The sequence below is a fragment of the Mesoplodon mirus genome, assembly GCF_964341445.2.
Source record: "Mesoplodon mirus genome assembly, chromosome: 17".
NCBI classification, from domain to species: domain Eukaryota; kingdom Metazoa; phylum Chordata; class Mammalia; order Artiodactyla; family Ziphiidae; genus Mesoplodon; species Mesoplodon mirus.
The window spans coordinates 17,518,906-17,546,858 of record NC_138993.1 but is presented as its reverse complement, the minus strand read 5'-3'; the positions used below and the strand labels follow the sequence as shown (position 1 = coordinate 17,546,858).

The 27,953-nt window shown below is 36.5% G+C and overlaps 2 long non-coding RNA genes across 3 annotated transcripts in view; one reads left to right on the top strand and one right to left on the bottom strand.

The window, feature by feature from the left end:
• LOC309792806 overlaps window positions 1-27,953 on the bottom strand; it is a 69,909-nt gene that overhangs the window by 30,915 nt on the left and 11,041 nt on the right. The gene's annotated exons all lie outside the window — the stretch shown is intronic.
• On the top strand, window positions 118-27,953 carry LOC309792807. 2 transcript variants are annotated; one of them, XR_014291800.1, is made up of 6 exons: window positions 118-489; window positions 14,137-14,260; window positions 19,989-20,029; window positions 22,796-22,883; window positions 24,467-24,562; window positions 25,253-27,953. It is a non-coding gene; the product is annotated as an uncharacterized lncRNA (long non-coding RNA). The 2 variants fall into 2 exon arrangements; XR_014291801.1 differs by lacking the exon at window positions 19,989-20,029 and having other exon boundaries at window positions 124-489.

Sequence of the window (27,953 nt, the reverse complement as noted above, 5' to 3'; positions counted from 1 at the left end):
GCTGCCTCCACAGCTGTCAATACCGCCTCCTAACCTCCGTACTCTAGCTTTCCTGACACTTCTGCTCATGCGCAAACTCCTACCCCAACCCCCACGCCTTGAACATGCGCAGAATCATCGCGTGTTCGCCGTTCTGCCTTCGCTTCCTCAGTCGCTGCCCTTCTACCTCTTTTCTTGCGCGTGCGTGCAGCTCCTATGCTCACCCTAAGAAGTGGAGGGGCCGTGCGGAGTGTGGGCCCGAGGGTCCATAGATGACGTTATCAGTCGATAGGCATTTATTCTACTGTTCGAGGAAAACAAATAAGGGTGCAGCTTAGGCGAAAAGAAAAACATCTTATTGCCAGTGTCTAAACTCCAACGGAATGTGTCTGAGGCCGTGTGTATGGATACACGTGTACTTGAAACAGCCCCGCCTGTCTGTACAGCTCTTGCTGTAAGTCAACGCTTTACCGGAGCTATCGCACTTAAGCCTCAGAACAACTTTATGAGGTAGGTACTATTATCATTCTCCGTTTGCAGACCAGGAAACCAAGGCTCAGAGACTTTGTAAGTAATTTCCCTAAGGTAGCACAGGTAGCAAGCACGTGGACGAGTCCGCATCTGTCAGATTCTGGAGCCCGGGCCGTTCTCTACCATGCTGTGCGACCCAACCTGTGTGCGTCTGTGTGTGTGTGTGTTCTGCCTGCCGAGCCCCGCGCGCGCGTGTGCTGGAGCCCGGTTCTAGGTTCCCTGTTATGAAGGCACTTTCACTGAATCTAGTTTCTCTCACCGCGTTCTTGTTCTTAAACATTCTGCTCGATTTTGGAGAGGTAAATGGGTTATTGGGCAGTCTTTGGGATCGCTTAGGGTGATTTTTAAAAAACGGTTGGCAAGGGAACTTAATCTTGCAAAGACGGGTTTCTGTTGTGTCACGCACTGGTAAAGTAATAATAGCTAGATACCATATATTGACTGTACTCTGGGCTGCCATGGTGCTAAATAAACGCTTTACGGAATGATCATGTTTACTGCCCCCATCAGCCCTATGAAGTAGGCATTATCTTTATTTTACACAAGAGGATACCTGAGACTCAGATTAAGAAACTTGCCCCAAAGTTTTATAACTAGTAAGTAGAAGCACAAGACCTAGGCAAATCTGTCCAACGTCAAAAACTGGGCACTATGGTAAGACAGTAGATGATGATACATTTGTCAATACTGGAACACCTTCTTTAAAAATCTCTTTTAATCATTTATTTGCTTGAGAGAATTATCCTACCTGCCACAGCCTAGTTAAGATGGAAAACAAAACAAAACAAAACAAACTGCCATTGATTCTAAATGATTACATTTTAAGATTATTTTAAAACTGGTTGCTTTTTTCCTCATCCCAAGTTACAGTGAATTTTCTAAAGAATCCAACAGTTTAAAATCTGGGGCATTGCTACACTTTTTTTCTAGTTTTTGTTGTAAAACAACTCGTGATGAATCATAACTGAGTGTACAAAGACATACATCATTGTGAGGGTTAAATTAGACAACGCAGGTGAAAATGCCTGAAGTGCTAAGAAGTAAGGAAATGGGAGAAGGCTAGCATGGTTTGCATTATTGTGGGACAGTTGGAAGAGAAATGGATTTTAATAATTTGACATCATCAAGAAGTAACATGGTTGAGTAGTATGGGGCTTACATCTCTATGGTACGTTTGTGCACTGGTTAAGTGAGTAGGCTCTGGAACCAAACTGCTTGGGTTGGAGCTCAGCTCTGCTATTTATTAGCTTTGTGACCCTGCATGAGTTACTTTTTCTCAGTTTGATCTTTTGTAAAAGGATTAATGCTAGTACCTCAACCGGTTGTTGTAAGGATGTAAATGAGCTAATATATTAAAGGTATTTGAACAGTGCTTGGTATATTAGTGAATGTTAGCTATTGTTGTAGGTCAGTTATTAACACTGATCTTTTAAAATGGTTTCTTTAGAGGTATTTTAAAAAACTACAGTTAGGGCCATTAGGAATTAGCATTTGTGTTCAAGAGCCCCTTAAAATGATAAATCAACCTGATGAAGTATTTTTGCCAAATAGAGTAATGATTTCTGTCAGGTGAATAAAGATGTTAAGAATAACCTAAGAAGATGGAATCGTCTTACTGCTTTTTCTAATTATTCAAGTTAAAGGGAAAAGGGAAAAAACCACTCTAAAATATAAAGTAAAAACCATCCAAATTTCTATCATCTACAGATAAATACATATCCTTTGTAATTTAAAAATATACCTGTGGAGAGAATCGGCTAGGTGAAGTCTGGATAAGTGGTATATTTGGGGAATTTATTTGCAAGATTGTACTAGAACATCATGAATTGGTAAATTTTTAAATCCAGTCCCCTTTTAAGATTTATTCTGTCAAGAGAACTCCAAAGTGATAATGATATTAATAAATAATAACATTTATTGAGTACCTACAATGTGTCAGCTAAGCATGCATATCCATTTTCTCCTTGAATCCTTATAATAACTCATGAGGTGGGTGCAATTATTATCTCCATTTTCCACATACTAAAGTTTATATAGAGGTCACTTTTAGAAGACTTAAGTCCCGTTTTAAGATCCTATTTAATAAACCACCAATCCTTCATTAAAGCTTCTTGATTTACTAATATGGGAGAAAACAAAATCAGGTAACTTGGTTCTTAAGCCTGAACCCAACTGGAAAAAAAATGGTGTTTTGAAAATGAAGAATTTTATGTTTGACCACAAGGGGGTGCAAATTCCCGAGTTGAATTTTAAAGAAAAAAAAAAAAGAACTTTTACTTCAGATCATCAGATTCACAGGTAAAAAACTAGCAAGAATACCTTCCTTGAAGTTTAATACCCCACACAGTGATATACTTTATGAGAAGAAAGAACTCAATTATTTAGGGACTCAGCTGGGGTAGAAGTTGTCAACTTTCTTTCATTTTCAATACAGTGAAGAGTTAATCACCCTACCCCCACCCCTTTCCACCCACCCAGTTTGTTTTTCTGCATACTCTTCTTGACTTGTCATAAGAGTAAAACTGAAGTCATAATTTAAAATTTGAGGTTTTACTTGGAAACTGCAGTGCAATCCCCAGCAAATGAATGGTAAATATGGGTAGTGTGGAGAGCAGAGGTCTTGTAATTTCAATGCTTTTTTTCCCTCCTGCTGTTTCTGATGAGTAAGCTGCGACTGATGGAATGTTGGCTTCAACATATTAGCTTATTTAGATAAAACTGTGAAAGCTATAGGTCTGTTCATCTTTTAAGGAAGAATGAAGCCTCTTAAAGAAAAACATTTTGAACAGTAACTCAGTATACACTGGTGAATGTTTTAAAAACAATTTGCATAGATGCAAATTGCATAGATGTAAAAGCTACATAAATAGCTTTTATTTTCCTGTTGGTCTTGTTTTTCTGAGGTGGACTTAGTTTTAAAAAAAACTTTTTTACTTGTAAATAATTTCAAATTTACAAAAAGTTGCAAAAATATAGTTCAGAGAACACCCATATCATTTACTTGCTCTTTTGCAAGGTCTCTGTCTCTCTCCAAATATATATATATATATATATATTTCTTTATATGCAATTTTTTTCTGAACCATTTGAGGTTAAGTTACATACATCCTGGCCCTTGATCCCTAAATACTTAAGTGTGTATTTCCTGTCAACTTCATAAATTTACATTGAGAAAATACTTCAGTCTACCATCCACATTTGCATTTTGTAGGTTGGCCCTTATAGCATTTCCCCCTCCAGTACAGGAGGCAGTCTGGGGTCAGGCACTACATTTAGTGGGTCTTGACTCTAGCTTCTTTTACTGAAACATTTCCACAGCCTTTCTTTATCTTTTATGACCTTGATATTTTTGAAGAATATAGTTTCTCCCTCCACCCTCCTTTCTGATAGAACATTCCTTATTTTGTTTTTGTCTGACGTTTCCTCATGATTAAATTGAGGTTTTGCATTTTTAATTGGACTACTGCACAGGTGGTATTGTGTCCTTCTCAGGGTACCACTTCTGGAAGCACATGATATCCATATGTCCCTCACTGATGATGTTAATTTTGACCACCTGGTCCATATATGGCCCGAATTTTCCAATGTATAGTTACTGTTTTTTTCCTTCCTGGCAAATAAGCAATTTGTGGGGAAATATTTGAAGATAAAGCTTGCTCTTCATCAAAGTTCCCATTTAAATATAGCATCCATTATTGCTGATATAATTTTACCATGATGGTTGCAAAATGATGCAACAAATCTAATACTCCTTTCACATTTACCAGTCAGCCCACAGCATTCTACTGCAAACAAAGAGCCCTTTCTTCTCCTCTATTTATCTATTTATTATCTGCATTAACTTATGAATTCCTATGTTTTTCCATTTCTGTATTTACCTTGTTTTCCTTTATTCTTTCTACTATATTTATATGTGTATATTTTGTACATTTTTTCTGAACCATTTGAATGTAAGTTACACATATCATGACCTTTCACCTCTAAATATTTAAGCCTGTATTTAATTATTTTGGTGTTCAAATTGTCCCAGATTTAGCTAGTGGAAGCACCTTTAGTTTCGGTCCTATGTCTTTGTGGTATGCTTATATCATTTTTTGGGAGTACTTCCTTGCTTTCTGGTATAATAAGATGTTCCAAGTTTAGCTTGTGCTTACCCTGCCCTAGCCCTGGTGTTAGCTTTTTCTCCAGAGCCCTGTTTCCTCTTAGTGGAGAATGGTATTAGAGATCAAGGTTAGGTATGCTCATTGCTGCTTCTTGGACCTTTCAGGAGACAGAGCTAGGAAGTATATACATATATACGCACATTAAAATATGCATTCACTAAGATGTACATATATGTTAATAAATTAAGCTCATGTATATTATTATTTGTATTATAATTGAGAAGATATCATAGCAATATTTATAAAGTTCTGAATAAAGTCAGTGAAATCACAATCCACATTAACAACTCATACAATTTTCATGTTCCCTTAGTAAATGTCTGTACATATAATTTTATAGGGTCATAGTGTGAAATAGTTTTGTCTTTTTCCACTTAACATGTAAGAAGCATCTGAGTTACTATAATCATTTTTACAATCTCATTCTAAATTTCTCTGCTATGTATCATTTAGCAGATTCTACCATTCTTTTATTGGTGGACATCTAGGTTGTTTTCAATTTTTTGTTATTATAAATAATTCTGAAGTGAACATTTTTATGTTTTCCTAATTAACTTTCTTATTTATTCATTTAATTTATTAGATGATTTCTCAGAAGTGGGAATACCAGTTCCCAAAAGGTAGGTGTGTTTTGATGGGTTTGATATGTCTGGCACACAGATTAGTCAAACATTTACCAAAGTCCATATCAGAATTGGATATTTAGAGACAAGAAGTATGTAGTCCCTGTTAGCAAGGAGCTGAAAGTCTAATGGAAGAAAGATAAATTCTTTAAAAATTATAATTTGAAATGCACAGGAAGAACATTAACCCAGGTAAGGAATAGGTGGCTCAGGAAAGCTTTTTAGGAGGGAGGTGGTGGTTGAGCTGTGTCTTGAAGGATACCTTGGTGAAGCCTTCGAGGAACCAGTGTAAAAGAGAGAGCAGAAATAGGCCATAGAAAGCATTTTAAGCAGAATCACTGGAGTGTAAGGAAACAGAGAAGTCAGAAAGAACCTGGCATGGTCAAGAATATTCAGGTAGTTGTGTGATTTGTTGCCTAGGTGCTTTGGAGGAGTTGAGAAAGGTTAGCCTGATCAAGTGGATAGAGGTTAAACCATGAAGGGTCTTACATATCACTTTTATATTGATGCAATTGAAAAATCTTAAACCAATGAGTAATACGATCAGATTTATATTTTAGAAATTCACTTTAACAAGGATACTGGAGAACAGATTAGAAAATGCAAGAGTGGTGATAGAAAGTCCTGCAGAGGGTATTGTAGTATCTAGGCAAGAAATAAAAAAGTATTTGGGCTTCCCTGGTGGCGCAGTGGTTGAGAGTCCGCCTGCTGATGCAGGGGACACGGGTTCGTGCCCCAGTCTGGGAAGATCCCACATGCTATTGGAGCAGCTGGGCCCGTGAGCCATGGCCGCTGAGCCTGCGCGTCCGGAGCCTGTGCTCCGCGACGGGAGAGGCCACAACAGTGAGAGGCCCGCGTACCGCAAAAAAAAAAAAAAAAGAAATAAAGAAGTATTTGAACCAAAGAATTAGAAATAAAGTATAAACAAGATAGGATTTTCTTACTCAGTATTAACTATATAACTATTCCCAGGTAACTATTTAGCACCTACTCTGTGTTATGTATTGTTCAAGGTACTGAGCATATAGGGATGAGCATAACAGCCACAGTTCCTCCCTTTATGGTGTAGTCTACTGAGAGAAACAAGGATTAAGTTAATAATCATAGAAATTACAACTGTGATAAGTACTACAGCAGAAAAACACAGGATGCCCTAAAAGTGTACACCATGGGGACCTAACACTGAAGATTTAAGTAAGGCCTTTCTAAGGCGGGACAGTTAAACTGAGACTTAGGAAGGAAGACCACTCTAGGCAAAGGAGGAGTGTATGTTAATGTCCTGAGCAGAAAGGACCAGTAAATTCAATGCCCATGAGGCTAGACCAGAGTTAGATAGGATGGAAAAAGTTGGAAGGTAAGACTAAAGAGGTTTAGTAGCTTTTGTATAATACATGGAGAAGAGAGAGAGGAGGCATGTAGCAGGACTCCTAGGTTTCTGGTGTGGGCAACTGAGTGTCTCTTGGTACCATTTCCTGAGGGCAAATATAACAGGTTTGGTGGATTTTGATATGTGAAATGTTGATTTTTTTTTTTGTAGTACACGGGCCTCTCACTGTTGTGGCCTCTCCCGTTGCGGAGCACAGGCTCCGGACGCGCAGGCTCAGCGGCCATGGCTCACGGGCCCAGCCGCTCCGCGGCATGTGGGATCTCCCCGGACCGGGGCACGAACCCGTGTCCCCTGCATCTGCAGGCGGACTCTCAACCACTGCACCACCAGGGAAGCCCAGAAATGTTGATTTTTATGTGCCTTTGGGCCAAGTACATCCTTCCATCCTCTGTAGAGGTAACTGGATATTAGGATTGGATTTTTGATTTGGAAGTCTGGAATTTGGGGGAAGGTATGGTTTGCATGTTGTCTGTAGATTTACTAGTTGACCAATTGTAGATGGTAGTTTAAACTGTGGGATTGGATGAGATCACTGAGGGAGGTATGTAGACTGATAAAAAGGTGCAACACAGAATCTTGGAGAACATTGGTAGCTACACAAAAAATGTATACACTGGAAAAAAATCTGCTATAAATAGTGAAGACACATGACAAACTAAAAAATATTTTTAACATATAAAGTAGGTAAAGGGTTAATATCCTCAATATATAAAGAGATAGGTCTATAAGAAAAATAGAGTTAACCAATACACAGTTAGCAAAAGGAGAAAAACAAATACAAGTTTTTCTTGTTTTTCTTTTTCAAATAAGTTCTTGGAAAGGTTTTATTTATTAATCAAACTTTAAGTACTTAAGGAAAGCAGAAGTTATAGAAGTTATAAAATTCTAAATGCTAAATATTTAAGAGACCTTAAAAAGCATCCTTAAAAGTGATTGCTGTTAAAATTTACGAAGACTAACCAGAGTTTCAAGTTGAATTTAAAAGTTAAGGAAGAACTAAGTTTTTTAGTTCATAACTTTGATAAGAATTTAAATGACCCCTGAATATTCTTTTCAATGCACGAAAGACATTTAAAAAACCTCCTCACATTGATGGTATGAGTGAGTATAGGCTGGTGGCAATGTAAATTAAAGCAGACCTTTTGGAAAGTAATTTAGCAATAATAAAAACGATTATAGAAATAGTCATGTTTTTCCTGCCAGAAATTCCAATTTCAGGAATCTAGGTGAAATAAGTCCAAACTATGGAAAAAGATCTATACAGAAAGATGCCCATTCCAGCATATTAAATAAAATATCAAAAAGGGGGGGGGCTTGAAATGTCTAGTAGTAGTAAGATTATTGAGTAAACTGTGGAAAATTCACTGGACTTACTATTAGCATCATCACAAAATGATGCATACCAACTGGAAAAATGTTTGTAAGTGCAAGATGTAGAGGTATAATTAGGATGATTGGAACTGCTTCTAAAAACACACAGAGGAAAAATACAAGAAAAACTTTCAACGCATATCAAGGTTTTCTGATCAAAGCTAAAAAAATAAAAGCCAGTCTAAAATTTGTCATTGTTGACACTGCCAAACTATCTTTCTAAGGAACATTGATAGTCTTATGAGCTAGTCCAGTGATTCTTTTTTTTTTTTTTTTTTTTTTTTTTTGCGGTACGCGGGCCTCTCACTGCTGTGGTCTCTCCCGTTGCGGAGCACAGGCTCCGGACGCGCAGGCTCAGCGGCCATGGCTCACGGGCCCAGCCGCTCCACGGCATGTGGGATCTTCCCGGACCAGGGCACGAACCCGTGTCCCCTGCATCGGCCGGCAGGCAGGCTGTCAACCACTGCGCCACCAGGGGAGCCCCCAGTGATTCTTAAACGTTGAGAATTTGTTGACAGTTACAGATTCTTTCTCTAGAATCATGTGCATATGTGAACTGTTAGCACGTAATTTTAGAGATGGATGATGGTCGATGGAGTTCCTGAAGAAAGGTAGAGGAAAATGATTCATTTATATGATAGGCATAATAGTGGTTCTCCTAAAGATGTCCGTATCCTAATCCCTGGAATCTGTGAATATGTTATGTTACATGGCAGGGAGTATTCAGGTTGCAGATAGAATTAAGGTTGCTACTCAGATGACCTAAAAATAGATTATCCTGAATTATCTGAGTAGGCTCAATATAATTCCACAATTTTTCTAAATGTGGAAGAGGGAAGCAGAATAGTCAGTGTCAGGGTGGTGAGATGTGAGAAAGACTCGACCAGCTATTGCTGGCTTTGAAGATAGAAGGGGGCCATGAGCCAAGGAAGGAGGGCAACCTCTAGAAGCTGGAAAAGGCAAGAAAACAGATTCTTTCTTAGATCCTCCAGAAAGGAATGTAGCTCTTGCGGGATCTTAGTTTCCCGAACAATGATTGAACCCCCCCGCCGCAGCAGTGAAAGTGCTGAGTCCTAACCACTGGACCACCAGGGAATTCCCCAGTTCTGGTTTTGAGAGTTTCATAATGGCCTGGATTCTGTCTGTCCTTGTTCTGTGTCTTCAGCACAGTTACTGGCGTTAATATTTAACGGGAATGAATGGAACTCAGCAAAGAGAGACAGGATCACCAATTGCTCTGCCACCTGAACAAATCTGAGAATCACTTGTTTTACTCCATTATGTTCTGTGCATTCGTATAATCTGTGAGTTCAAACTGCTCTATATTGATTGTTAAGGCTGTTTTCTGAAATAAGTTGATGTTTACTGAGTATCACTTATGAACAAGGTATTTTGTTTTAAGACTGTACTTGTTTATTATCATATATTTAAAACATTGTGCTATAAATAGGTATGCTTAGGATTTTCCCCCTCCAGGAATATTATAACTAGTAAACTAGAAGAATTATAATAAAAGGCAAAAAGAATAAGGTTTAACAATGGCTGGTTTGAAAATGTTTCTAATCTGTGTCATATATCTATAGCTATTTATTTTCTACTATGAGTTTTTAATTTTTCAAATTTTTTTTTCAATTTTTTTTTCAATTTTTTTTTTGCGGTACGCGGGCCTCTCACTGTTGTGGCCTCTCCCGTTGCGGAGCACAGGCTCTGGACGCGCAGGCTCAGCGGCCATGGCTCACGGGCCCAGCTGCTCCGCGGCATGTGGGATCTTCCCGGACCGGGGCATGAACCTGTGTGCCCTGCATCGGCAGGCGGACTCTCAACCACTGCGCCACCAGGGAAGCCCTAATTTTTCAAATTTAATATTTACCTGATAATTTCAAATTAAGCTTCTAATCAGGTTAGTGTATTGGTAAAAATATTGTATATATTGGTAAAATACTAAATCTAAGTATTTTTCTGTACTTTTTTTGTTTAACAAATACATCAAAGTACTTTTTGTCTTTTTTAGGTCTGTCTTGAGGTCAGACCTCAAGACAGACAACAACTGTTTCATTAGGTTCACAGTATCTAGTGCACTAATCATAAACCTGTACAACATTTACTGAAATCTGTTGGGAATGTGGTGAGTTTTTCCCACATATTCACCCATTTACATTCCCTTTTTAAAATGCAAGTGTGTCATTTATTTCAGATATTGACAGAATCTTTGTTCTGTGAAGTAACTTTGGTAGTTTGTTTTCCCTGTAGCTAACTGATACATTAAAAAAGCAATGATAAAATCCTCCTCAGAAGAGAATGGACTTAGGACATGGGGAGGGGGAAGGGTAAGCTGGGACGAAGTGAGAGAGTGGCATGGACATATATACACTACCAAATGTAAAACAGATAGCTAGTGGGAAGCAGCCACATAGCACAGGGAGATTAGCTCGGTGCTTTGTGACCACCTAGAGGGGTGGGATAGGGAGGGTGGGAGGGAGACACAAGAGGGAGGGGATATGGGGATATATGTATACGTATAGCTGATTTACTTTGTTATACAGCAGAAACTAACACAACAATGTAAAGCAATTATACTTCAATAAAGATGTTTAAAAAATAATAAAAAAAGTTACTTAAATGGTTCATAACTATATGCTTTAACTAATTATGTATCAGTTTATAAGTACTTTATTATCCATAAATATTTTTGGATGACCCTTTAAAAATCACAAAAGGCTAAAAAAGAAACTACTCTTAGAGTAGTTTCTTTTTAGAGTATATCCATATTAGTTATAGGGGAGAAAATTTACACATGGATCAGGAAATATACTTCTGTTTGGGGAAATTTACTTTGCATGGTTTAGAGCCCCAGTTTCTGAAAGTCATTTATAACAGATTCGTACATATTTTCAACTCTGATTCTGTTAGGATTATGGAGGTATAAGGTTTTTTTTCTCCTATATAAAGAATTGTTTTGCTTCCATATTCGTGGAACTAATATTATAGGACTGAATTAACATTCATTTACAATTAATAATTGTAATATTTACTGAAGAAGTATGAACTACCCACCTCACAACCCATTACCAATAAGGATACCTGGAAAGGGATAAACCCATTTGTTTATTTACTTTCTAAAAAATTAGTGTGAAAATGCTGGCCTTAAATGATATATTAAATACAGTGTTTTGAAACATTGTTTTAAAATAATTTAAATTTCCTTAGTAAAGGAAATTTAGCCTATTCAGGTTTGGAATCGTAGAATATTAATAGTTAAAACACACCTATTTGTAACTGCCCCCTGGAGCTGCTGAGAACAAACTCATTCCCACCTACATGTTATAACCCCTTAAGTATGACTTCTAGTACTTTCAACCAAGAGGACAACTGAATCTCCATTCTCCAAACATCTATGATTTTAAACCCTTCACAGTCTTGGTTTCCTTCTCTGTTTTTTCTCCAGTTTAACAGAACCCTATCTCAAAAAGTGGCACCCCAAATGGTAAATCATATACCATATATGGTCTAAAATACACAAGCATTGGTTAACTTTTTGTCTGGTCATTAAAACTGTGTGTATTTGGGGAGCAATTTAAGTAATAAAAAGGACTGGTAAATAATAGTCATGGATCTATTCTTGACCCTTTATCAAAGGAAAATTGAATAATAAACCTTACATTGAGTAAAAAACGTTTAAAATGGCAACTCATGGCTTTCTCAGAGACTTTATTGACTTGGGATCAGCCTTGTCCTGGAAGTTGAGGAGGACAGCAATCTATTAACATTTATTTCTTATTCATTTCTAGTAAACAGAAGTAAAATTGGGACTCTCTGGTCTCTAGGAGATATGACTGAGGATGTATGACCTGTTCTCTATGACAGTTGAGCCTCATGCTACATTTCTATTCTTAATATGTAAAAAAAAATTACTTCATGTAGAAAAAATCTATAGGGAAATAAGGAGAATGAAATACAGCACATTCTCTTTTAGCAAAGAAATGCTTACGTGTTTAAAACAAATTAACTTTTTAAGGCAGCTCTGAAGAAGTAGTTTATTTTAAATAGGTGAACAGTTTACAGCTCTTATGGGAACACTTTTTCCTTACTTTTCTTGGTCATAGGATTAGGCTCTATGTTTTTAATTTAACTCCTTTAATTTTTGCTGTTAACATTTAATTTACTTGATGACCTGATACTGTTAACTTTTGACCCAGTGAACTCGGGATGGTATATACAGACCATATACCCGATTTTAAAGAAACTCTTAAAGAAAAATAATGTTTGAAGTGAAACAGAAGATTAAATTCATTTCAATGTTCCATGTAGAGAAGTATCACACATACTTAACCAAATAACTTTTTTCCCCTTTGGAGGATGTATTTTTATAAACATGCGGTTTTTACAATTAGATGTTTATGCCATTGGCAAAACCACCCAAAGCTGATGTGACTGAACTGCAATATTTCTAATAAACTGTAAAACCACTAATACAGTATAGTAGATATGAAACCTTTTCCTGATAAGAAATTCTTACAGCATGTAACTAAATCTAATGGTCCTTCCATCTACCTGTACTTATACCCAATTTCCTTTCCTATCATAAAATTGAAATTCCTAAATTTGAATCATTTAGATGTAAAAAATGTTAGTACATATAGTTGTTAATTGTGATAAAGTTCAAAGCTTCTTCTAAATTACTTGATGTAAAGATACTTTGTATATAACTTTTATTTGCCCTTAAAACTGAACCTGTGGACTTGCTTTTGAACATTTCCTCCCTAATTATAAAATAATATATGATTCCTATTATTTATTGAACTGTTTAAAATGCAGCTTAATAATTATTATGGATATCTTCAAATATGCCACATTTACTTTATTCAAAAATGAACAGATAGTTAAGCAATAACTGCTATATGCTAAACACCTTTATGTACAGGGGTATTAACAAGCCTTCTAATCTCTGGAAATAGTGCAAGCTATATATGTTTCTGTATAAAACTTCATGGTTTGCTAATAAGGTATCATGGTTGTTGTTTCTTAATTTAAATACTAAGGGAATGTTATAAAAGCTGTTTTAATTTCATTTTATTTTTTAAATAAATGGAAGTATTTTTGTGTGTTTTTATAGCCATGGAGGGAAATAATGAGATTTTGCACTAGGGAAGTAATGCTTGGAATAGAGGTTAAAATAAGGTAAGAAAGCAGGTCTTAAGTAAGTAAATGGAGTGAAAAAAGCTGGAGTGGTAAGTGGTTGTGGTCAGAGATCAAGATATTGGAGTCTAAGGCCATGGAGTAATTTCTTGGTGTGTGGCTCTGGGTCTGGAAGGCTGAATGAAGTGGTTGTAAGATGGTGGAGTCAGAGTTCAAGGTTGTTGGATGGGTTGTCTGTATGGACATGGAAATGGCGCACAATAGCAGAAAATGCAGGGGAGGTGGATATTGGCAGCCAAGTGCCAAAGTCCTCGATGAGTAAGGGAGGGAGTGACTGGGCAATTAAGTAATGACAATGAAAGAGAGGAACAAGGAATAAAAAATTTCCAAGACTGTTAATCATGCCCACAAATGAAGAGTCATGAGGGCAAGGACTAGGTCTTATTTAATGCTGCAAATATTTGTTGAATTAATGAATAAACAAATGATGACCTTATCATTTTGAATAGTATTTATTCATGTTGAATAAGTATTTCTGAAAACTTTGTGTTTTTCTATTATAAGAAATTGGTATTAAAGAAGATACAAATGGGCAAGAGGTAGAAAAAGGTGAATAATCCCACACCCAGAAATAACCACTATTAACCCCTGTTATTAAATTTTCACACTGTTTTTTGTTCATATATACTTCCTAGCAGTAAATATTCAAGTATAATGTACTTTAATGACTGAATAAGTATTCTACTATAGAATATAAGGATGTACCATAAGCAGTTTCTTATTTGGGAGTATTTATATTGATGCCTACCAGTTTTTCTCTAGTGGTAAAAGGAACAATGTATCAATAATCGTTAAATTTTTGCCTTATTTATTTCCTTAGGATTCAGTCTTAGAAGTGGATTTTCTGGTAGGGTCTTCATAATGAGCCTATTTATCTTTATTTTAGGTCTACTTCTAACAGGCTTGTTTATATGAATTCTTATTCTATCCTGGATTGGAATCAGAATATTGGACAGTGTTGCAGGTTCTGACTGATGCAGGCACACCGACAGTGATAAAAGTGAGAACTGGTAAGTAAAAGTTCTCCTTCACAGGAATAATGATGGGTGTTTTAAAAACTTGGAATCAAGTACACTTTTCATGATTACAATAAGAAATGATTCATGAGCTGAATAACAGGATATAGTGGTCAGTTCAGAAATACATACTCAAATTAAATAAAAACCTCTATGAATAACGTACATTTGTTGACAGCATCCAATTTTAGGAGAAATTTTTAAAAATCGTGAATAGGGACTTCCATGGTGGTCCAGTGGTAAAGAATCTGCCTTCCAATGCAAGGGACGTGGGTTCGATCCCTGGTCAGGGAACTAAGATCTCACATGCTGCCGGACAACTAAGCCTGCACACCACAACTGCTGAGCCCGAGCGCCTCAACTAGAGAACCTGTGTGCTGCAAACTACAGAGCCCGTGCACTCTGGAGCCCGCGCACCACAACTAGAGAGAGAAAACCTGCATGCCACAACTAGAGAGAAGCCTGTGAGCCACAACAGAGATCCCGCATGCAGCAACTAGGACCCGACAGAGCCAAAACAAAATTGTGAAGAGTCATCAAAGTCACTGCTCCTCAAGACTTTTTCACAAACGTGTGGTTTGGTTAATAGCAGAGAAGAGTGAATAACAGCCCTAGAAACTTGGTCCCAAGATAGAATTTTCTTTAGTTTCACATTTTATCTTAAATTTAAAATGAATGTGCATTATATACCGTAATAGTCCTATGGTTAGTATAAATACCACACCACGTGGTATACCATTTATACCACAGTTAGTATAAATGTTAGCGCGCCACAATTCCTGAGCTTGTGCGCTTCAACTGGAGAGCCTGCGTGCTGCAAACTACAGAGCCCACGCACCACAACTACTGAGCCTGAGTGCCACAATTAGAGAGAAGCCCACATGCAGCAACAAAGAGCCCGCGGGCTACAACTAAAGACCCGACAGAGCCATAAAAATAAATAAATATTAAAAAAAAAGAAAATTGACTGTTTAAACAAAAATAATAACAATGTATAATGGGGGTTACAACATGCATAAGTAAAATATATGATAACAATAGCATAAAGGGCAGGAGGGGAAAAATGAAAGTATGATATTTGCTATATGTGAAGTGGTATAATATCACTTGAAAGTAGGCTGTGATAAGTTAATATATGTAGACTATAAACCCTCAAGCAACCAGTAGAATAATAAAACATTAGGTAATAAGCCAACAAATGAGAAAAAATGGAACCATAAAAAATTCAATCTGAAAGAAGGCAGAAAAAGGAAGAAAGGAACAATAAACAAATGGAACATAGGACAAAAGGAACAAATAGAAAACAGTAAGATGATAGACTTAAATCTAATCATATCAATAATCACATTAAATATAAATGATCTAAAAATCCTTATTAAAAGGCAGAACTTATCAGATTGATAGAAAGAAAGACCCAACACACTTTACGTATGAAAACACAAAAACACTAAGAGTGGAAGGATGGAAAAAGATATACCATGCTGTTGCTCACCCTAGTCAAAAGAAAACTGGTGTGGCTAGATTAACATATAGAAACAAAGCAAGATTTCAAAGTGAAGAATATTACCAGAGATAATGAAGGTCATTTCATGATAATAAAGGGGCCAGTTAATCAGGAGTACATAACAGTCCTAAATGTTTATGCCCCAAATGACAGTAGATTCAAAATATGTGAAGCAAAAAATGATAGAACTGCAAGGAGAAACAGAAAAATCTACAATTATAGTCAGAGATCTCAGTACCCCTCTTTCAATAATTGCTAGAACAAGTTGGAACCTAGCAAGGATATAGTAAACTTAAACAACACTACCCACCAATATTACCTAATTGACTTTCCTAGAACATTCCACTTACAGTAGTAGAATACACATTCTCTTTAACATGAAACATTTACCTAGAGTGAGCATATTTTAGGCCAGGGGTCAGCAAACTATTGCCCTGGGGCCAAATCTAGCCTGGTTTTGTATTGGCCTATGAACTAAGAATGGTTTTCACATTTTGAAAGATTTCTAAAAAAAAAAATTGACAGAGACTGTATGTGGCCCACAAAGCTTAAAGTATTTACTATCTGACCCTCTACAGAAAAAGTTTGCTGACCTTTGTTTTAGGTCATAAAACATGTCTCAGTATATTTTAAAGGATTCAAGTCATGCTGAAGTATGACCTGACCACAAAGGAATTAAATAAGAAATCAGTAACACAAAGCTAACTGGAAAATCCCCAAATATTTTGAAACAAAATAACATGCTTTTATATAATCCATTGATTAAAGAAGGACTCAAAAGTGATATTAGAAAGTATTTTGAACTGAAGGAAATAAAAATATAACATCAAATTTTGAATAAATGAAATGCCTATAATAGAAAATACAAAAAAGATCTCAAATCAATGACCTCAACTTGATGTTAAGATACTAGAAAAAAAGAGCAAGTTAAACACAAAGAAGCAAAAAAATAAATCATGAAATAATAAAGATCAAAGTAGAATGGAATGGATCATAGAAAGTAGAATAGAATGGATCAATGAAATGGAAAACAAAAATCAATTGAGAATATCTGTGGAATCAAAGCCTGGTTCCTTGAGGTCAGTAAAGCTGATAAACTTTTAGCCAGACTAGTCAGGAAAAACAAACAAAAAAAGACACCTATCAGGAAGACAAGTAACCAGGAATGAGAGGAGGTGACATCATTACAAATTCTACAAATACTGAAAGGATAATAAGGGGATATTATGAACAACTTTAGGCAAAAAAAAAAAAAAAAGTCAACAACTTAGATGAAATGGCCAAAGTCCTTGAAAGACATAAACTACCAAAGCTCATTCAAGAAGAAATAGATAACCTGAATGGTCATTTGTCTGTTGAATTATTAGTTTAAAATATTCCCACAAAGAAAACTTCCGGTCCACAGGGCTTCACTGACAAATCCTTCCAAACATTTAGGAAAAAAAATAATACCAGTACACTCTTCCAGAAACGTGAAGAGGAGGGACTACTTCCCAACTTGTTCTTTGAGGCCAGCATTACCCTGATACCCAAACCACACAAAGACATAACAAGAAAACTCAGGCCAATCCCCCTCATAAACATAAGTGTAAAAATTCTAAACAAAATTTTATCAAAATCCAACCATATATAAGAAGGATAGTATTATTGAGTGCGGTTTATCCCAAGAATACAGGATTTGTTTTAACATTCAAAAATCAATGAGTATAATTCACCATATTAAACTAAAAAAGAAAAATTGATCATCTTAATAGATGTAGAAGAAAATTTGACAAAACCCAATTTTCATTTCTGATTTTAAAAACTCTCAACAAACTAGGAATGCAAGGATACTTCTTCAACCAGATAAAGGGTATCTACACAAAACCTACAGATAACCTCATACCTACTGATGAAAGACTGATTGGAGGTTCTGACCAGTACAATCAGGAAAGAAAAGGAATAAAACAATTTCAGATTGGAAAAGAGAAAATAAAACTTACATAATCGTCCATCTATTCCACTTGGTGGAACTGACAAAAAGCTGCCAGAATAAGTGAGTTTAGCAAGATTGTAGGATACAAGATCAATATATAACAGTCATTTATATTTCTATATTCTAGCACCAAACATTAAAAATGGAAGTGCAAAAAGTACAGAACATTTACAATAGCATAAAAAATATGAAGTTCTTAGGAATAAATCTGAAAAAGGCATGAAAGACCTGTACACCGAAAGCTACATATAACACTGAGAGGAATTAAAGATGACTTAAATAATTGGAGAGATTTGCCTGGCTCATGGGTTCATATTGTTAAGATGTCAGTTCTCCCCAAATTGATCTAACGGTTCAGTACAGTCCAAATAAAAATTCCAGTAGGCTTAAAAAAAAAAAAAAAGCTGAGAAGCTGATTCTAAAATTTGTATAGAAATGCAAAAGATCTAGAATAGCCAAAACAATTAAGTTTTATTTTTTTCTTTACTTATTTATTGCTTTTAGGTAACTTTTGGAGGCAAAGTAGGACTTAAGAAAGGTAGCATTGGTGACCACCCAGAGGGGTGGGAGGGAGATGCAAGAGGGAGGAGATACGGGGGTATATGTGTATGTATAGCTGATTCACTTTGTTATAAAGCAGAAACTAACACACCATTATAAAGCAATTATACTCCAATAAAGATGTTTAAAAAAAAAGTAGCATTGGAATCAGACAGATCTGGACTTAAATCCTAGCTCTGCCCACTTACTATCTACGTTATCTTGAAGATATAACTTTACTTGGGCCTCGGTTTTGCCCATCTGTGAAATGGGTTAATAATACCTCAAGAAGCTGTTGTGAATATTAAATGAAATAATAAATATTTGAGCACTTAACACAGTGTCCGACATACAGCATGTACTAAATAAATGTTCCACTGTTAGCTACTATGAAGATACTTCTACATAAATGTAGGAATCCAAAGCCATATTAGATTAGATAATGGTAAGATGCTGAATATATTTTATGATATAATCTTCTGTTTACAGAAATCGTATCACAAAAACCCTTAGTTCAGGGAGGGTCAAACTTGATCCTTTGCTATTTAAAGAAACATGTAGGGTAGCACATTCTAAAATTGAACCTTCTTTAAAGGTGCTTTTTTATTTAGTTCCATAGCCAAGATTTGCTTTGGGGATGGAAATTTATGTTGGCCTGACAGTTTTACATTAAAACCCACATTTAAGGGCTAAAGAGTTTGGATGACTTGCATTAATGTACCTTTTATACTTTTTGAAGCCATATCCTTTATACGGGAGTGCCATAGCCCTTATACGGGAGTACCATAGCGAAGAAAAGTTGTAGGTATTTATTTTGTGTGTTTTATCTTAAGGCACATAATTTGTTTAAGCTGGCTAGGAGGACATTCAATTAAAAATTCAGAACATTGAGTGAGATAATCCAGAGAAACAAAGTCTTTTAATTTTATTCATTCAGTTTGTTATTCTCTCCCACTAAGGGGTCAGCTAAAATGAAGAGATAATGTTTAATAAAGGACAGCTTTGTCTGACCTGAAGGAAAGAGTTCCAGAGCTAGATTACCTCTTTTGAAATTGCTTTGAAATTGCTTTCCTCATCTTACAATCAAAGTTAGTATGCAGCCATTTGATGTTGTTTATTGCATTCCCTTTTTAGCCCATAGGGTTTCAATCTATTTCTATATAATGATGACTTTCACATGTCATCAGTAGCTTATTGAGAAAGCTTGACTCCTCTGTCTTCTAGTGATATCCCACTTAGATCTGACATTAAGTTCATTTTTTTCCTTCAAGCTATTTTTTCCAAATTTCTTGGCTATTATTGGTGACAACACAAACTTTGGGACCTTCAAACTTACAATCTTAGGTTCATTGCCTTCTTTCCCTCCCATAGGTAAACAGTTGCTAAACTTGTTACTTCTTATAGCTACTTCTCTACAGTGGTACTTGATATATCCCTTTTCATTTTTAAAATTGCCCATTTAATCCAAGCTCTTAAATGTCAAGTTTGTATTGTAGCCTCTTGTATTGTATTGTATAGAGTTATATTGCAGCCTCTTGGTATTCTCCCTAGCCCCCATCCTATCTTATCCCCTTCCCCACTAGTCTACACAAAACATAAAATACTTTCCATCAAACACGCTGTAGAGAAGTATTGCTCGGTGAATACGGAAAACCTGATTAAGTAGAAAAAAGGAATTTAACTGGAATCTCCCTTCCTTTCAGTGATTCTACTTGAAGGGAATGGAGGAGAGCAGAACCTTCAGGTATGGAATCACAACTTTGACAAATACCAAATGGGAGACGTGGCTGGCAAGAGACTGATAATATACGATAGAAACCACTGGAAAGATAAAAGGAGCCATAAAATTCAACTTCTGCTAGCCATTCTTTCCCTTTTTGCTGTCCATACACCTCAGCTGGGAATCTTTATATGTGCAGTATTTATTTGGCTTGTGTTATCCTGGTCATTATAAAGTTACTAGGAGGCTAAGAGAGCTGACCAACTGAGAAGGGAAAGCAGTCTGTTCTGACAGTGATGACAAAAGGAGTTCAAGTCATACCAAACATCTTTCTCCCATTTAGAAACATCCTAGTATTTAAGACCTAGTATTTCATTTCTCTCTACTCCCATATTTGTGTTCTCTGTTCTTATCGTGTCTGTGAGATGACCTGCCTATTCCTGCTCTGCAGTAGTTCTGTATATTGTTGCATCTCTAGTGCCTCGAACAGTGCCTAGCACATAGCACATAGGAAGCACTCAGTAAATATTTGATGAATGAATGAATGGTTATCTTTTCTCTCTGGCAATCCAAACCCATTGCCACTTTGAAAAAATCCACATGAGATTTTCCGATTCCACTAAACTTCTGTCCATATCAATCTAGTTTTGAATCACTTCATTTTTCACATCCCCTTAGCAATTATTTGTAGTTTGTACTTGATTAATATACCCTTATTATGTTACTTTTCACATATTCCTATATCTTTTCTATATATGTTGTATTTTCAACTAAAAGATAATGCCTCAAGTGTTAAATACCGTATGTGCTGTTCAACAATGCCTCATGTGCTGCAGAAAGATAGACCCTCAATAGATGGGCAGGCTACCTACCTCCTTTTGAAACATATTCTCTGGATCAGTGTGATCTGCCTTGAAAGGGAGTTTAGATACATAGGTTCTGTTTTTTTGTATTTCACTCATATATTGTGTGACTTTGAGCAAATTCATTCCTTCAGTGTTCAGTTTAAGAACAAATTAAGACAAGAAACAGTTTCCTAAAGAAAAACATTTTAGAGTTACAGAAGCATTTGTATGTTGGTAACATTTCTACAGAAATATTTAATGTAATATACAAGTCTGGACTGGTCAATTTTAATCTTTCCTTGGAATGTCCATAGAAAAGTCCATGTAGCAGAGGCACTGAAATAATGTTATATAGAAAATATTAACTGTAGAAAGAACCATAGCTTCTTCATAGAGAAGAACCAGAGATAATATCCTGGATTTTTGCAGTACTTAAGCTACTGCTTAGTTGTCTCACAAGGGAATTTAGTGCAGAGGAACACATTCAAGGAATTACTGAGGTTCAGAATAAGACTGTACAAAGTGTAAGAGTGTTTTCTATAATAGTTTCTATAATAGTTTTCAAATAGTTAAAGTCATTCATTCTCTGGCCTCTTTCTCCATCTACACTGTCTTCTGGCAACAATAAAGTGCACCCTATACATGAAAGCAACTTCTAACAATGCCAAATCAACAGCAGTTTCTAGGTCATTTCCATTCCTTCCTCCATGAAAATGTACAACATTTAGGTTATTCGATGTATTTCCCCCATGCCCCAAAATTGTTAGGTTGCCAGAGAAAACTGATCAGGTAATGAATTACTGTTTGCCTTAGGTAGTCATTCTAAGTACATACAAAATCAGACATTAACATGAAAATATGAGGGGAAGAAAAACATCAAACCACAGAATTCAGTTTTAGTTTTACTGACATTTATATACCACACTTCCTGTTTATGATTTCAAAAGTGCAGCCATGCAACGCTTCTATTAAAAACTGAGTAATTGGGAACACTTTTGAGGATTAAAATGGCCACTTATTCAAAGGAAAAAAAACCCCACTAAATTTACTGTTTGTGGAATTGTTATCTTTGTTGTGTAAAATGTTGAATATTTTTCAAACATCATTTACTAATAGTGTAATTAAAAGGGAACTTGATGGCCTTGTGCCTTTAAAACAAGCAGCCCAGTCGAGAGTCTTAGTTCTGAATTTGACTAGTTGATGGGATAAGGAAACCAAGCCAACACCCTTCTAATCTATATCTATCTATATCTATATATCTATAAAGGTAGTTCTTGCAAACATTTGCTTCTTTCCCCTCATTTTGAGATTTCAGTTGACTGTTGTTATGCATTAATTAACAATTAGTTCTGGCTGAAGGAGGGAAAGGGTAGAAGTGAATACAATTCTTAAATGAAAGGTCCTTTCTTCCACTACTAATTTATTCTATTTGAAGCATAATTATATGCGTTAATTTAATTTTGGTGATCACTTCAGAATGTGTGTGTGTGTGTGTGTGTGTGTGTGTGTGTGTATGTGGAGAGAGAGTACCCATGAGCAGTGGCTGCTAGCTGGACATCAAAATCCATGTTCTCACTTCTTGGCCATACAGATAAGCTTATTCCCAGCCTCCCTTGCAGTTAGCTGTGGACATGTGACTTAAGTAGCTGTGGACATGTGACTTAAGTTACAGCCAATGGAATGAGAATGGAAGTTATATGTACTACTTTGAGTCCCTGCCCCTAAAAATTCCCCTTCCTATGGGCTGAAAGAGAAAAGACCCCCAGGGAGATCTTGGAACTTTGGTACTGAAAGCTTAGGTACAGAAAGACCTTGAAAACTAAGTACTGAAGTACTTGTTTATTTTAGCAAGAAACAAACTTGAGCCATTATACATTTTGGGGTGATCTGTTAATGACAATTAGCTTACTGTAATTAATTCAATGTACAAAACTTATATTTGCAGTGTCCTGTGATGTACAACTCCCGTGGGCAACATTTACATTGTAATGTATGTAAATGGCATTTCCTGAAGCACAATTAAGAGGCTACAGGTATGTATCCATATGGATATATATAAATGTTCCCCCCAGGGGTTGTGTAACTGTAGCTCTGCCAAACCAACTCCAACTTCTCTCTTGGGTTTTATTTTGTAGGAGCATCTATTTGTGTAAAGGCACTTTCCTTTTGTGTTTGTGGTAATAAATTAAGGTGGAATGGATCATCCAACAAGAATCTTAAGGGGAAAATGTATACTTATGAACCACATCAGACCTCTTTGTTAGATTTATTCAACTGTGTTAGCTACAGACTCTTATAACCTATTACCCTCGGTGTGCATTAGGCCAACAGAGAGTGTTAGCAGCACCCTTCCCCTCTGCCCGCCAAGCTTACTGCTGTGAGTCATAAAAACTTTTCTGGGCTTCATTTTCCTTTTCTGCAAAATGAGAGCTGGATTATATGACCCCAAAGATCCCTTCACTAAAATTCTACTATCTATGACTACAAAGTCCATAGCTATTCGTAGAAATAATTGTTAATGTGAATGTTCCTTCAGATTCCAAATTGATACTGTATAGGTGCTTAAAAGTAACTTGAAATTATAAAAAAGATGTTTAACTTGCACCAGTTCACAAAGAGGCACAACAGAGGTTCTACTCTTCTCCCAAACAAAAACTATTAAATTGAAATGATTTTTAACTCACTCAGGATAGTTTTTAGAGTAATTATAAAGCACTATGTCACCTCTCTGATTTCTTTACTCAGTTGGTGAACTATCAAACCAATGCAGAATTTGACATTTATTAAAACAATATACTTGGGCTTCCCTGGTGGCGCAGTGGTTGAGAGTCCACCTGCCGATGCAGGGGACACGGGTTCGTGCCCCGGTCTGGGAAGATCCCACGTGCCACGGAGCGGCTGGGCCCGTGAGCCATGGCCACTGAGCCTGCGCGTCCAGAGCCTGTGCTCTGCAACGGGAGAGGCCATAACAGTGAGAGGCCCGCGTACCGCAAAAAAAAAAACAAACAAGAAAACAGGAATCAATCTTATTCTTTCCAACATCTGTAGCCTTCCTCATGCCATTTCCTCCCCACCCCCAGTATAAATAAGAGCATAATGGAAGAAAGGTTTTAAGGACAGATGCACAGACAGTGAATTTTAAAGCTTGAAGGGATTTCAGAGATCATTTAGTCAAAATTCATTGTTTTGCAAAGGAAACTGACACTGGAAAATTAAATGTCTCACTTAAGGTCTCTATATCAGCATTGCTACTTGCCAAAACCTGGGTTTCCTTGATCCCCCAAATCTGGCACATTTTACCTTCTACTGTAACATGCTTCATCTGAGGTTGGGTCAGACCAGATTAGAGAGAGTACTTCTGGAGAGGGTGGATACAGGGCACAACGGTAATGGAATGGTAACGATCAGAGTCATAAAATATTTGTGGAGATCATCTATTTCCTAATAATTCTAAATCTTTAACTTTTTTCTTACTCAGTACTGCTTTAAAAATTCTTGGGGGAGAACTCAGATCACTTCTTTGTCTCACATAAATAACACTAAGTAATAAAAGTGACTCGATTACAACTTATCACTTTTACTTTGTTCATTTACTTTTGTCTGTCTCTTCCACTAGAATGTATCTTCCAGGAGGGCAGGCCTATATCTTTTTGCTTACTCCACCTCCCTTCTAGCAAGTGTTTGACACATAAAAGATGTTCAGTAAGTATTGGTGAGTGAATTATTAAATCATAACTACTACAAAGCAGTAATCTTATTTGCTTTGGCTCTATTTCTTCTGGAGGTTTTCCCTAGTTTTGTGATTCCATCACCATTCTAAATTAATTTTAGAATTGGGTGAATGTGCTCTATTCTTCATATGCTCTGAAGTTCAGTCTAGCACAATTGAACTGTTCTATAATATTAATTTTGGTACTCTTAAACTCTTGTGCCAAATTTGCTAAATTTGGGAATGACCTTGATCTGTAATTTTATTTAGGTTTTTATCCACAGATGAATGTGTAATTCACCACCATGAATTAGTGGTGTGCATGTGAAATTAAACTGATGATGAGTCAGGAGGCAACACTATTGGGTGAACAAATTTGGAAATAGGAAAAAAGAGATGGTAAACCTTGAAAAATAGAAATATTAGGCTGAAGTAAGTATACCTTTAAAATTCTATCTCAAATTAAGTATAAGTTTCAAACCTGATAAAAAGAAGTAACTAGTATTTTGAAGAGTGGATTTTTCCTTAAAGGTAAGATATTAAAATAAAAACAAAGCAAAACAAAAACACTGAGCCTAAATTTAAACATTAATCTTAATTTTAAAAGGTAGGCCTCATACCTTTTTCTCCTTAGGTTTATTTTCAATATAAATATATGTAGAGAATTAAAAGAGATATATATTTTTTTAACAGCAAAATTTTTACCAGATGAAGAAGCTTAAAAATGTTGGCCTTGGGGCTTCCCTGGTGGCGCAGTGGTTGAGAATCTGCCTGCTAATGCAGGGGACACGGGTTCGAGCCCTGGTCTGGGAGGATCCCACATGCTGCGGAGCAACTAGGCCCATGAGCCACAACTACTGAGCCTGCGCGTCTGGAGCCTGTGCTCCGCAACAACAGAGGCCACGATAGTGAGAGGCCCGCGCACCGTGATGAAGAGTGGCCCCTGCTTGCTACAACTAGAGAAAGCCCTCGCACAGAAACGAAGACCCAACACAGCAAAAATAAATAAATAAAAAAAAATGTTGGCCTTGTAGTCTATTTCTAGGAATTCATCCTAATTTAGGAAATAATCTGAAGTGCTAAAACAGATTTATGCATAAAAAGTTCATAGCAACATTATTTATAAGAAAGTAAGGAAAATAGCTTAAATGACCACTTAAGGAAACACTGCTATACACAAGGATCATTAATGCAGACATTGAAAATGTTTTTAAAGAGTTTTAAATAACTTGAGGAAACATTTCTGATAAATCGTTATGAAAAAAAGACAGTGTACTCAAGCAAACAGTTTAAACTTCATAAGCTTAAAAAACTGCGTGGAAATATGTCAACCAATAGTCAGTTACCTCTAAATAAAGGAATTATTGGTTGTTTTTTTTTTGCTGTCTCTTTAAAAAATATTTTTTCTTTATTTAAACATATTTTCAAATTTTTCTTCACTTACATGTACTACTTTTATAATCAGAAAAAGAAACCTATTACTTGGCGTAGATATGTGTTTATGTCCCAATGATGTGTTTTCAGTATCACCATGAGTATAAATATTGTTGCCCAAAAGAAAAGTTTGATATTGATTTAAATCCAAATAATGGAGTTTCCAAAACAAACACTGGTACATATCCTATAACTTGTAAAATTATAGTGGTTTAGTATAATTTATTAATTATTTCGACATAGGCTCTTAGTATGTTCGTTGATGATGAGATGGTTAGAGAAGGGATACCTCAATTAATTTACCAAGTTCCTTGAATCTGTCAGTTAGCAACTCTCCCACCAAGAGATTAATGATATAGTCCTATGTTAAAAAGCTGTCCATAAAAATCTCCCTTAGTTTGTGTGGTGCACTTTTGCAAACTATTATTTTGTACTTCAAAAAGAACAGTCTCTTAAGTGCTAATTTTTTACAGACACAAAAGGGAGAAAAATTGATTCTTACCTTATTATGTTGGCCAGCTATGAGCTTCAAGTAAGATTCTGTGATCTGTAAACCACCAGTAAAAAAGGCTTCTTGTGGAAATAACTGGCAACAATACTTACCTTGTAAGGTTGTTATGTTTTAGAAATCATGTATGTAAAGTACCCAGCATGGCACCTAGGCATTCAGTAAATGGTGGCTATTATAATAATACAATATATAATATTACTATGACTTATTATCTGTTATATATAGGTTGAGTTGAAAAAATATGAAGTGCAGTCTATTTTAAAACATTATTCTAGACTTTCAGATAAAGATGGGGAGTGAAGGCTGATCACAAAATCTTCCTGCCCAAATACTTTACAAAATAGTTCGTGTGAAACAAAGAACAGTAAAAACTCCTTTAAAAACCTTACCAGGGACCTCCCCGGTGGCGCAGTGGTTAGGAATCTGCCTGCCAATGCAGGGGACACACGTTTCAGCCCTGGTCCGGGAAGATCCCACATGCTGCGGAACAACTAAGCCCGTGTGCCACAACTACTGAGCCTGTGCTCTGGAGCCCGCGAGCCACAGCTGCTGAGCCTGAGTGCCACAACTACTGAAGCCCGTGTGCCTAGAGCCCGTGCTCCGCAACAAGAGAAGCCACCGCAATGAGAAGCTTGCGCACCGCAACGAAGAGTAGCCCCCGCTCGCAGTAACGAGAGAAAGCCCGCGCGCAGCAACAAAGACCCAAGGCAGCCAAAAATAAATAAATAAATAAATTTATAAAAACATTACCAGAAGCAGCGAGAAAAAAGAAAAGTCTGCAACCTAAGCCAATGAAGGCCAAAATAGTACTATTATTTCAAAATAAATAAATAAATAAATAAATAAATAAATTTGGATCAGCAAGAAATGAAATAAGCATGGCTGGGAATCAAATTCTCACCAAAAGAAAAGACTGGCAATCCCAGCACATTCCCTAGTCAATTCATCAAGATGATTATGCCTTGTCTCCACTCTCCTAAATCTCCCACATTTCCCTGCTCCTCACTTCAAACTCTCATTTTATTGATAAATAGAAGCTATCACAAGAGAAACTCCTTTTTCCCACGTTATACCTATCAACCTGACTTCATCTGTACTCATCCTTTATAAAGGGTCAACTCTCCCTGCTCTTATCTAAGGCAAGCCCCTCTACTTGTACCCTGGATCCCATCTTTTCTTGTATAGTCAAGGATTGTGCTCCTGTGATTACCCGCTCCATTTCCTGCATCCTCAGTTTTTCTCCTTACTGGATTATTCCAATCAGTAAACATACTGTAGTATTTCCTTATAAAAATACCATCACCCTAGACCCCATATCCTCCTCCACTTAGTTGGTGAGTAGGAGCCCATTTTTTCTGCTCCCTTTTATAACAATCTTTTTTTTGCGGTATGCGGGCCTCTCACTGTTGTGGCCTCTCCCGTTGCGGAGCACAGGCTCCGGATGCGCAG